Below are 12,763 nucleotides of genomic sequence, written 5' to 3'. Positions count from 1 at the left end.
CTCAGACCTCACTCTCTCCCTCTATCCCTCAGACCTCCCTCTATCCCTCAGACCTCCCTCTCCCTCAGACCTCCCTCTCTCCCTCAGACCTCCCTCTCTCCCTCAGACCTCCCTCTCTCCCTCAGACCTCCCTCTCTCCCTCAGACCTCCCCTCTCTCCCTCAGACCTCCCTCTCTCCCTCTCTCCCTCAGACCTCCCTCTCTCCCTCAGACCTCCCTCTCTCCCTCAGACCTCCCTCTCTCCCTCAGACCTCCCTCTCTCCCTCTCTCCCTCAGACCCTCCCTCTCTCCCTCAGACCTCCCTCTCTCCCTCAGACCTCCCTCTCTCCCTCAGACCTCCCTCTCTCCCTCAGACCTCCCTCTCTCCCTCAGACCTCCCTCTCTCCCTCAGACCTCCCTCTCTCCCTATCTCCCTCAGACCTCCCTCTCTCCCTATCTCCTCAGACCTCCCTCTCTCACTCTCTCCCTCTCTCCCTCAGACCTCACCTCTCTTCCTCTCTCCCTCAGACCCTCACTCTCTCCCTCTCTCCCTCAGACCTCCCTCTCTCCCTCTCTCCCTCAGACCTCCCTCTCTCCCTCAGACCTCCCTCTCTCCCTCAGACCTCCCTCTCTCCCTCAGACCTCCCTCTCTCCCTCAGACCTCCCTCTCTCCCTCAGACCTCCCTCTCTCCCTCAGACCTCCCTCTCTCCCTCTCTCCCTCAGACCTCCCTCTCTCCCTCAGACCTCCCTCTCTCCCTCAGACCTCACTCTCTCCCTCTGACCTCACTCTCTCCTCTGACCTCACTCTCTCCCTCTGACCTCACTCTCTCCCTCTGACCTCACTCTCTCCCTCTGACCTCACTCTCTCCCTCTGACCCTCACTCTCTCCCTCTGACCTCACTCTCTCCCTCTGACCTCACTCTCTCCCTCTGACCTCCCTCTCTCCCTCTGACCTCCCTCTCTCCCTCTGACCTCCCTCTCTCCTCTGACCTCCCTCTCTCCTCTGACCTCCCCTCTCTCCCTCTGACCTCCCTCTCTCCCTCAAACCACCCTCTCTCCCTCTCTCCCTCTCTCCCTCTCTCCCTCTGACCTCCCTCTCTCCTCAAACCACCCTCTCTCCCCTCTCTCCCCTCTCTCCCTCTGACCTCTCTCCCTCAAACCTCCCTCTCTCCCTCAGACCTCCCTCTCTCCCTCAGACCTCCCTCTCTCCCTCTCTCCTCAGACCTCCCCTCTTCTCCCTCAGACCTCCTCTCTCCCTCAGACCTCTCTCCCTCAGACCTCCCTCCCTCAGACCTCCCTCTCTCAGACCTCCTCTCTCCCTCAGACCTCCCTCTCTCCCTCAGACCTCCCTCTCTCCCTCAGACCTCCCTCTCTCCCTCAGACCTCCCTCTCTCCCTCAGACCCTCCCTCTCTCCCTCAGACCTCCCTCTCTCCCTCACTCTCTCAGACCTCACTCTCTCAGACCTCACTCTCCCTCACTCTCTCAGACCTCACTCTCTCCCTCTGACCTCACTCTCTCCCTCTGACCTCACTCTCTCCCTCTGACCTCACTCTCTCCCCTCTGACCTCACTCTCTCCCTCTGACCTCACTCTCTCCCTCTGACCTCACTCTCTCCCTCTGACCTCACTCTCTCCCTCTGACCTCACTCTCTCCCTCTGACCTCACTCTCTCCCTCAGACCTCACTCTCTCCCTCTGACCTCACTCTCTCCCTCTGACCTCACTCTCTCCCTCTGACCTCACTCTCTCCCTCTGACCTCACTCTCTCCCTCTGACCTCACTCTCTCCCTCTGACCTCACTCTCTCCCTCTGACCTCACTCTCTCCCTCTGACCTCACTCTCTCCCTCTGACCTCACTCTCTCCCTCTGACCTCACTCCCTCCCTCTGACCTCACTCCCTCACTCTGACCTCACTCTCTCCCTCCCTCTGACCTCACTCTCTCCCTCCCTCTGACCTCACTCTCTCCCTCCCTCTGACCTCACTCTCTCCCTCCCTCTGACCTCACTCTCTCCCTCCCTCTGACCTCACTCTCTCCCTCCCTCTGACCTCACTCTCTCCCTCCCTCTGACCTCACTCTCTCCCTCCCTCTGACCTCACTCTCTCCCTCCCTCTGACCTCACTCTCTCCCTCCCTCTGACCTCACTCTCTCTCCCTTGACTCACTCTCCCTCCCTCTGACCTCACTCTCTCCCTCAGACCTCACTCTCTCCCTCAGACCTCACTCTCTCTCCCTCAGACCTCGCTCTCTCCCTCCCTCAGACCTCGCTCTCTCCCTCCCTCAGACCTCGCTCTCTCCCTCCCTCAGACCTCGCTCTCTCCCTCCCTCAGACCTCGCTCTCTCCCTCCCTCAGACCTCGCTCTCTCCTCCCTCAGACCTCGCTCTCTCCCTCCCTCAGACCTCGCTCTCTCCCTCCCTCAGACCTCGCTCTCTCCCTCCCTCAGACCTCGCTCTCTCCCTCCCTCAGACCTCGCTCTCTCCCTCCCTCAGACCTCGCTCTCTCCTCCCTCAGACCTCGCTCTCTCCCTCCCTCAGACCTCGCTCTCTCCCTCCCTCAGACCTCGCTCTCTCCCTCCCTCAGACCTCGCTCTCTCCCTCCCTCAGACCTCGCTCTCTCCCTCCTCAGACCTCGCTCTCCCCCTCAGACCTCGCTCTCTCCCTCCCTCAGACCTCGCTCTCTCCCTCCCTCAGACCTCGCTCTCTCCCTCCTCAGACCTCGCTCTCTCCCTCCCTCAGACCTCGCTCTCTCCCTCCTCAGACCTCACTCTCTCCCTCAGACCTCACTCTCTCCCTCAGACCTCACTCTCTCCCTCAGACCTCACTCTCTCCCTCAGACCTCACTCTCTCCCTCAGACCTCACTCTCTCCCTCAGACCTCAGCCTCCTCTCTCCCTCAGACCTCACTCTCTCCCTCAACCTCACTCTCATCCCTCAGACCTCACTCTCTCCCTCAGACCTCACTCTCTCCCTCAGACCTCACTCTCTCCCTCAGACCTCACTCTCTCCCTCAGACCTCACTCTCTCTCGCACTCCAGACCTCACTCTCTCCCTCAGACCTCACTCTCTCCCTCAGACCTCACTCTCTCCCTCAGACCTCACTCTCTCCCTCAGACCTCACTCTCTCCCTCAGACCTCACTCTCTCCCTCTCTCCCTCAGACCTCACTCTCTCCTCTCTCCCTCAGACCTCACTCTCTCCCTCTCTCCCTCAGACCTCACTCTCTCCCTCTCTCCCTCAGACCTCACTCTCTCCCTCTCTCCTCAGACCTCACTCTCTCCCTCTCTCCCTCAGACCTCACTCTCTCCCCCTCAGACCTCACTCTCTCCCTCTCTCCCTCAGACCTCACTCTCTCACTCTCTCCCTCAGACCTCACTCTCTCCCTCTCTCCCTCTCTCCCTCAGACCTCACTCTCTCCCCTCTCCTCCCTCAGACTCACTCTCTCCCCTCTCTCCCTCTCTCCCTCAGACCTCACTCTCTCCCTCTCTCCCTCAGACCTCACTCTCTCCCTCTCTCCCTCAGACCTCACTCTCTCCCTCTCTCCCTCAGACCTCACTCTCTCCCCTCTCTCCCTCAGACCTCACTCTCTCAGACCTCACTCTCTCAGACCTCACTCTCTCAGACCTCACTCTCTCAGACCTCACTCTCTCAGACCTCACTCTCTCCCTCTCTCCCTCAGACCTCCCTTTCTCCCTCTCTCCCTCAGACCTCCCTCTCTCCCTCTCTCCCTCAGACCTCCCTCTCTCCCTCAGACCTCACTCTCTCAGACCTCACTCTCTCAGACCTCACTCTCTCAGACCTCACTCTCTCCCTCTCTCCCTCAGACCTCCCTTTCTCCCTCTCTCCCTCAGACCTCCCTCTCTCCCTCTCTCCCTCTGACCTCACTCTCTCCCTCTGACCTCACTCTCTCCTCTGACCTCACTCTCTCCCTCTGACCTCACTCTCTCCCTCTGACCTCCCACTCTCTCCCTCAGACCTCCCTCTCTCACTCTCTCCCTCAGACCTCCCTCTCTCACTCTCTCCCTCAGACCTCCCTCTCTCCCTCTCTCCCTCAGACCTCCCTCTCTCCCTCTCTCCCTCAGACCTCCCTCTCTCCCTCAGACCTCCCTCTCTCCCTCTCTCCCTCAGACCTCCTCTCTCCCTCTCTCCCTCAGACCTCCCTCTCTCCCTCTCTCCCTCAGACCTCCCTCTCTCCCTCAGACCTCCCTCTCTCCCTCAGACCTCCCTCTCTCCCTCTCTCCCTCAGACCTCCCTCTTTCCCTCAGACCTCCCTCTTTCCCTCAGACCTCCCTCTCTCCCTCAGACCTCCCTCTCTCCCTCAGACCTCCCTCTCTCCCTCTCTCCCTCAGACCTCCCTCTCTCCCTCAGACCTCCCTCTCTCCCTCTCTCCCTCAGACCTCCCTCTCTCCCTCAGACCTCCCTCTCTCCCTCAGACCTCCCTCTCTCCCTCAGACCTCCCTCTCTCCCTCAGACCTCCCTCAGACCTCCCTCTCTCCCTCAGACCTCCCTCTCTCCCTCAGACCTCCCTCTTTCCCTCAGACCTCCCTCTCTCCCTCTCTCCTCAGACCTCACTCTCTCCCTCTCTCCTCAGACCTCACTCTCTCCCTCTCTCCCTCAGACCTCACTCTCTCCCTCTCTCCCTCAGACCTCACTCTCTCCCTCTCTCCCTCAGACCTCACTCTCTCCCTCTCTCCCTCAGACCTCACTCTCTCCCTCTCTCCCCTCAGACCTCACTCTCTCCCTCTCTCCCTCAGACCTCACTCTCTCCCTCTCTCCCTCAGACCTCACTCTCTCCCTCTCTCCCTCACCTCAGACCTCCCTCTCTCCCTCAGACCTCCCTCTCTCCCTCAGACCTCCCTCTCTCCCTCAGACCTCCCTCTCTCCCTCAGACCTCCCTCTCTCCCTCAGACCTCCCTCTCTCCCTCAGACCTCCCTCTCTCCCTCAGACCTCCCTCTCTCCCTCAGACCTCCCTCTCTCCCTCAGACCTCCCTCTCTCCCTCAGACCTCCCTCTCTCCCTCAGACCTCCACTCTCCCTCAGACCTCCTCAGACCTCCCTCTCTCCCTCAGACCTCCCTCTCTCCTCAGACCTCACTCTCTCCCTCTCTCCCTCAGACCTCACTCTCTCCCTCGTCCTCCCTCAGACCACTCTCTCCCTCAGACCTCACTCTCCTCCCTCCCTCAACCTCAACCTCCCTCTCTTCCTCTCTCCTCATGACCTCACTCTCTCCCTCAGACCTCACTCTCTCCCTCTCTCCCTCAGACCTCACTCTCTCCCTCTCTCCCTCAGACCTCACTCTCTCCCTCTCTCCCTCAGACCTCACTCTCTCCCTCTCTCCCTCAGACCTCACTCTCTCCCTCTCTCCCTCAGACACTCACTCTCTCCCTCAGACCTCACTCTCTCCCTCTCTCCCTCAGACCTCACTCTCTCCCTCAGACCTCACTCTCTCCCTCTCTCCCTCAGACCTCACTCTCTCCCTCTCTCCCTCAGACCTCACTCTCTCCCTCTCTCCCTCAGACCTCACTCTCTCTCCTCTCTCCCTCAGACCTCACTCTCTCCCTCTCTCCCTCAGACCTCACTCTCTCCCTCTCTCCCTCAGACCTCACTCTCTCCCTCAGACCTCACTCTCTCCCTCAGACCTCACTCTCTCCCTCAGACCTCACTCTCTCCCTCAGACCTCACTCTCTCCCTCAGACCTCACTCTCTCCCTCAGACCTCACTCTCTCCCTCAGACCTCACTCTCTCCCTCAGACCTCACTCTCTCCCTCAGACCTCACTCTCTCCCTCAGACCTCACTCTCTCCCTCAGACCTCACTCTCTCTCCTCAGACCTCACTCCCTTCTCTCCCTCAGACCTCACTCACTCCCTCTCTCCCTCAGACCTCACTCTCTCCCTCTCTCCCTCAGACCTCACTCTCTCCCTCTCTCCCTCAGACCTCACTCTCTCCCTCTCTCCCTCAGACCTCACTCTCTCCCTCTCTCCCTCAGACCTCACTCTCTCCCTCTCTCCCTCAGACCTCACTCTCTCCCTCTCTCCCTCAGACCTCACTCTCTCCCTCTCTCCCTCAGACCTCACTCTCTCCCTCTCTCCCTCAGACCTCACTCTCTCCCTCTCTCCCTCAGACCTCACTCTCTCCCTCAGACCTCACTCTCTCCCTCAGACCTCACTCTCTCCCTCAGACCTCACTCTCTCCCTCAGACCTCACTCTCTCCCTCTCTCCCTCAGACCTCACTCTCTCCCTCTCTCCCTCAGACCTCACTCTCTCCCTCAGACCTCACTCTCTCCCTCTCTCCCTCAGACCTCACTCTCCCCTCTCTCCCTCAGACCTCACTCTCTCCCTCTCTCCCTCTCTCCCTCAGACCTCACTCTCTCCCTCTCTCCCTCAGACCTCACTCTCTCCCTTTCTCCCTCAGACCTCACTCTCTCCCTCAGACCTCACTCTCTCCCTCTCTCCCTCAGACCTCACTCTCTCCCTCTCTCCCTCAGACCTCACTCTCTCCCTCTCTCCCTCAGACCTCACTCTCTCCCCCTCAGACCTCACTCTCTCCCCCTCAGACCTCACTCTCTCCCTCTCTCCCTCAGACCTCACTCTCTCCCTCTCTCCCTCAGACCTCACTCTCTCCCTCTCTCCCTCAGACCTCACTCTCTCCTCTCTCCCTCCCCCAGCCTCCTCTCTCTCCCTCTCTCCCTCAGACCTCACTCTCTCCCTCTCTCCCTCAGACCTCACTCTCTCCCTCTCTCCCTCAGACCTCACTCTCTCCCTCTCTCCCTCAGACCTCCCTCTCTCCCTCAGACCTCCCTTTCTCCCTCAGACCTCCCTCTCTCCCTCAGACCTCCCTCTCTCCCTCAGACCTCCCTCTCTCCCTCAGACCTCCCTCTCTCCCTCAGACCTCCCTCTCTCCTCAGACCTCCCTCTTTCCCTCAGACCTCCCTCTCTCCCTCTCTCCCTCAGACCTCACTCTCTCCCTCTCTCCCTCAGACCTCACTCTCTCCCTCTCTCCCTCAGACCTCACTCTCTCCCTCTCTCCCTCAGACCTCACTCTCTCCCTCTCTCCCTCAGACCTCACTCTCTCCCTCTCTCCCTCTCTCCCTCAGACCTCACTCTCTCCCTCTCTCCCTCAGACCTCACTCTCTCCCTCTCTCCCCTCAGACCTCACTCTCTCCCTCAGACCTCACTCTCTCCCTCTCTCCCTCAGACCTCCCTCTCTCTCCCTCAGACCTCCCTCTCTCCCTCAGACCTCTCTCTCCCTCAGACCTCCCTCTCTCCTCAGACCTCCCTCTCTCCCTCAGACCTCACTCTCTCCCTCAGACCTCCCTCAGACCTCCCTCTCTCCCTCAGACCTCCCTCTCTCCCTCAGACCTCACTCTCTCCCTCAGACCTCACTCTCTCCCTCTCTCCCTCAGACCTCACTCTCTCCCTCTCTCCCTCAGACCTCACTCTCTCCCTCAGACCTCACTCTCTCCCTCTCTCCCTCAGACCTCACTCTCTCCCTCTCTCCCTCAGACCTCACTCTCTCCCTCTCTCCCTCAGACCTCACTCTCTCCCTCTCTCCCTCAGACCTCACTCTCTCCCTCTCTCCCTCAGACCTCACTCTCTCCTCAGACCTCACTCTCCCTCTCTCCCTCAGACCTCACTCTCTCCCTCAGACCTCACTCTCTCCCTCTCTCCCTCAGACCTCACTCTCTCCCTCTCTCCCTCAGACCTCACTCTCTCCCTCTCTCCCTCAGACCTCACTCTCTCCCTCTCTCCCTCAGACCTCACTCTCTCCCTCTCTCCCTCAGACCTCACTCTCTCCCTCAGACCTCACTCTCTCCCTCAGACCTCACTCTCTCCCTCAGACCTCACTCTCTCCCTCAGACCTCACTCTCTCCCTCAGACCTCACTCTCTCCCTCAGACCTCACTCTCTCCCTCAGACCTCACTCTCTCCCTCAGACCTCACTCTCTCCCTCAGACCTCACTCTCTCCTCTCTCCCTCAGACCTCACTCTCTCCCTCTCTCTCCCTCAGACCTCACTCTCTCCCTCTCTCCCTCAGACCTCACTCTCTCCCTCTCTCCCTCAGACCTCACTCTCTCCCTCTCTCCCTCAGACCTCACTCTCTCCCTCTCTCCCTCAGACCTCACTCTCTCCCTCTCTCCCTCAGACCTCACTCTCTCCCTCTCTCCCTCAGACCTCACTCTCTCCCTCTCTCCCTCAGACCTCACTCTCTCCCTCTCTCCCTCAGACCTCACTCTCTCCCTCTCTCCCTCAGACCTCACTCTCTCCCTCTCTCCCTCTGACCTCACTCTCTCCCTCTGACCTCACTCTCTCCCTCAGACCTCCCTCTCTCACTCTCTCCCTCAGACCTCCCTCTCTCACTCTCTCCCTCAGACCTCCCTCTCTCCCTCTCTCCCTCAGACCTCCCTCTCTCCCTCTCTCCCTCAGACCTCCCTCTCTCCCTCAGACTCCCTCTCTCCCTCTCTCCCTCAGACCTCCCTCTCTCCCTCTCTCCCTCAGACCTCCCTCTCTCCCTCTCTCCCTCAGACCTCCCTCTCTCCCTCAGACCTCCCTCTCTCCCTCAGACCTCCCTCTCTCCCTCTCTCCCTCAGACCTCCCTCTTTCCCTCAGACCTCCCTCTCTCCTCCCTCTCTCCCTCAGACCTCCCTCTCTCCCTCAGACCTCCCTCTCTCCCTCTCTCCCTCAGACCTCCCTCTCTCCCTCAGACCTCACCTCTCTCCCTCAGACTCCCTCTCTCCTCAGACCTCCTCTCTCCTCAGACCTCCCTCTCTCCCTCAGACCTCCCTCTCTCCCTCAGACCTCCCTCAGACCTCCCTCTCTCCCTCAGACCTCCTCTCTCCCTCAGACTCACTCTCTCCCTCTCTCCCTCAGACCTCACTCTCTCCCTCTCTCCCTCAGACCTCACTCTCTCCCTCTCTCCCTCAGACCTCACTCTCTCCCTCTCTCCCTCAGACCTCACTCTCTCCCTCTCTCCCTCAGACCTCACTCTCTCCCTCTCTCCCTCAGACCTCACTCTCTCCCTCTCTCCCTCAGACCTCACTCTCTCCCTCTCTCCCTCAGACCTCACTCTCTCCCTCTCTCCCTCAGACCTCACTCTCTCCCTCTCTCCCTCAGACCTCCCTCTCTCCCTCAGACCTCCCTCTCTCCCTCAGACCTCCCTCTCTCCCTCAGACCTCACTCTCTCCTCAGACCTCCCTCTCTCCTCAGACCTCCTCTCAGACCTCCCTCTCTCCCTCAGACCTCCCTCTCTCCCTCAGACCTCCACTCTCTCCCTCAGACCTCACTCTCTCCCTCAGACCTCACTCTCTCCCTCTCTCCCTCAGACCTCACTCTCTCCCTCTCTCCCTCAGACCTCACTCTCTCCCTCTCTCCCTCAGACCTCACTCTCTCCCTCAGACCTCACTCTCTCCCTCTCTCCCTCAGACCTCACTCTCTCCCTCTCTCCCTCAGACCCTCACTCTCTCCCTCTCTCCCTCAGACCTCACTCTCTCCCTCTCTCCCTCAGACCTCACTCTCTCCCTCTCTCCCTCAGACCTCACTCTCTCCCTCAGACCTCACTCTCTCCCTCTCTCCCTCAGACCTCACTCTCTCCCTCAGACCTCACTCTCTCCCTCTCTCCCTCAGACCTCACTCTCTCCCTCTCTCCCTCAGACCTCACTCTCTCCCTCTCTCCCTCAGACCTCACTCTCTCCCTCTCTCCCTCAGACCTCACTCTCTCCCTCAGACCTCACTCTCTCCCTCAGACCTCACTCTCTCCCTCAGACCTCACTCTCTCCCTCAGACCTCACTCTCTCCCTCAGACCTCACTCTCTCCCTCAGCCTCACTCTCTCCCTCAGACCTCACTCTCTCCCTCAGACCTCACTCTCTCCCTCAGACCTCACTCTCTCCCTCAGACTCACTCTCGACCTCACTCCCTCTCTCCCTCAGACCTCACTCTCTCCCTCTCTCCCTCAGACCTCACTCTCTCCCTCTCTCCCTCAGACCTCACTCTCTCCCTCTCTCCCTCAGACCTCACTCTCTCCCTCTCTCCCTCAGACCTCACCTCTCCTCTCCCTCAGACCCTCACTCTCTCCCTCTCTCCCTCAGACCTCACTCTCTCCCTCTCTCCTCAGACCTCACTCTCTCCCTCTCTCCTCAGACCTCACTCTCTCCCTCTCTCCTCAGACCTCACTCTCTCCTCTCTCCCTCAGACCTCACTCTCTCCCTCTCTCCTCAGACCTCACTCTCTCCCTCTCTCCCTCAGACCTCACTCTCTCCCTCAGACCTCACTCTCTCCCTCAGACCTCACTCTCTCCCTCAGACCTCACTCTCTCCCTCAGACCTCACTCTCTCCCTCTCTCCCTCAGACCTCACTCTCTCCCTCTCTCCCTCAGACCTCACTCTCTCCCTCAGACCTCACTCTCTCCCTCTCTCCCTCAGACCTCACTCTCCCTCTCTCCCTCAGACCTCACTCTCTCCCTCTCCCTCTCTCCCTCAGACCTCACTCTCTCCCTCTCTCCCTCAGACCTCACTCTCTCCCTCTCTCCCTCAGACCTCACTCTCTCCCTCTCTCCCTCAGACCTCACTCTCTCCCTCTCTCCCTCAGACCTCACTCTCTCCCTCTCTCCCTCAGACCTCACTCTCTCCCTCTCTCCCTCAGACCTCACTCTCTCCCCCCTCAGACCTCACTCTCTCCCTCCCCTCAGACCTCACTCTCTCCTCTCTCCTCAGACCTCACTCTCTCCCTCTCTCCCTCAGACCTCACTCTCTCCCTCTCTCCCTCAGACCTCACTCTCTCCCTCGTCTCCCTCTCTCCCTCAGACCTCACTCTCTCCCTCTCTCCCTCAGACCTCACTCTCTCCCTCTCTCCCTCAGACCTCACTCTCTCCTCTCTCCCTCAGACCTCCTCTCTCCCTCAGACCTCCTTTCTCCTCAGACTCCCTCTCTCCCTCAGACCTCCCTCTCTCCTCAGCCTCCCTCTCTCCCTCAGACCTCCCTCTCACCCTCAGACCTCCCTCTCTCCCTCAGACCTCCCTCTCTCCCTCAGACCTCCCTCTCTCCCTCTCTCCCTCAGGACCTCACTCTCTCCCTCTCTCCCTCAGACCTCACTCTCTCCCTCTCTCCCTCAGACCTCACTCTCTCCCTCTCTCCCTCAGACCTCACTCTCACCCTCTCTCCCTCAGACCTCACTCTCTCCCTCTCTCCCTCAGACCTCACTCTCTCCCTCTCTCCCTCAGTACCTCACTCTCTCCCTCTCTCCCTCAGACCTCACTCTCTCCCTCTCTCCTCAGACCTCACTCTCTCCCTCTCTCCCTCAGACCTCACTCTCTCCCTCAGACCTCACTCTCTCCCTCTCTCCCTCAGACCTCCCTCTCTCCCTCAGACCTCCTCTCTCCCTCAACCTCCCTCTCTCCCTCAGACCTCCCTCTCTCCCTCAGACCTCCCTCTCTCCCTCAGACTCCCTCTCTCCCTCAGACCTCCCTCAGACCTCCCTCTCTCCCTCAGACCTCCCTCTCTCGCCTCAACCTCACTCTCTCCCTCAGACCTCACTCTCTCCCTCTCTCCCTCAGACCTCACTCTCTCCCTCTCTCCCTCAGACCTCACTCTCCCTCTCTCCTCAGACCTCACTCTCTCCCTCTCTCCCTCAGACCTCACTCTCTCCCTCTCTCCCTCAGACCTCACTCTCTCTCTCCCTCTCTCCCTCAGACCTCACTCTCTCCCTCTCTCCCTCAGACCTCACTCTCTCCCTCTCAGTCTCCTCAGACCTCACTCTCTTCCCCTCTCTCCCTCAGACCTCACTCTCTCCCTCAGACCTCACTCTCTCCCTCTCTCCCTCAGACCTCACTCTCTCCCTCAGACCTCACTCTCTCCCTCTCTCCTCAGACCTCACTCTCTCCCTCTCTCCCTCAGACCTCACTCTCTCCCTCTCTCCCTCAGACCTCACTCTCTCCCCTCTCTCCCTCAGACCTCACTCTCTCCCTCTCTCCCTCAGACCTCACTCTCTCCCCTCAGACCTCACTCTCCTCCCTCAGACCTCACTCTCTCTCCTCAGACCTCACTCTCTCCCTCAGACCTCACTCTCTCCCTCAGACCTCACTCTCTCCCTCAGACCTCACTCTCTCCCTCAGACCTCACTCTCCCTCAGACCTCACTCTCTCTCCCTCAGACCTCACTCTCCCTCTCTCCCTCAGACCTCACTCTCTCTCTCTCCCTCAGACCTCACACCTCCCTCTCTCCCTCAGACCTCACTCTCTCCCTCTCTCCCTCAGACTCACTCTCTCCCTCTCTCCCTCAGACCTCACTCTCTCCCTCTCTCCCTCAGACCTCACCCTCCCTCTCTCCCTCAGACCTCACTCTCCCTCTCTCCTCAGACCTCACTCTCTCCCTCTCTCCCTCAGACCTCACTCCTCTCCCTCTCTCCCTCAGACCTCACTCTCTCCCTCTCTCCCTCAGACCTCACTCTCTCCCTCTCTCCCCTCAGGACCTCACTCTCTCCCTCTCTCCCTCAGACCTCATCTCTCTCCCTCAGACCTCAGCTCTCTCCCCAGACCTCACTCTCTCCCTCAGACCTCACTCTCTCCCTCTGACCTCACTCTCTCCCTCTCTCCCTCAGACCTCACTCTCTCCCTCAGACCTCACTCTCTCTCCCTCTCTCCCCTCAGACCTCACTCTCCCTCTCTCCCTCAGACCTCACTCTCTCCCTCTCCTCCCTCTCCTCCCCCTCAGACCTCACTCTCTCCCTCTCTCCCTCAGACCTCACTCTCTCCCTCAGACCTCACTCTCTCCCTCAGACCTCACTCTCTCCCTCTCTCCTC

This window comes from Ascaphus truei, chromosome 4 (assembly GCF_040206685.1).
Source record: "Ascaphus truei isolate aAscTru1 chromosome 4, aAscTru1.hap1, whole genome shotgun sequence".
Classification (NCBI taxonomy): domain Eukaryota; kingdom Metazoa; phylum Chordata; class Amphibia; order Anura; family Ascaphidae; genus Ascaphus; species Ascaphus truei.
Note: the sequence above shows the minus strand (reverse complement) of the source record.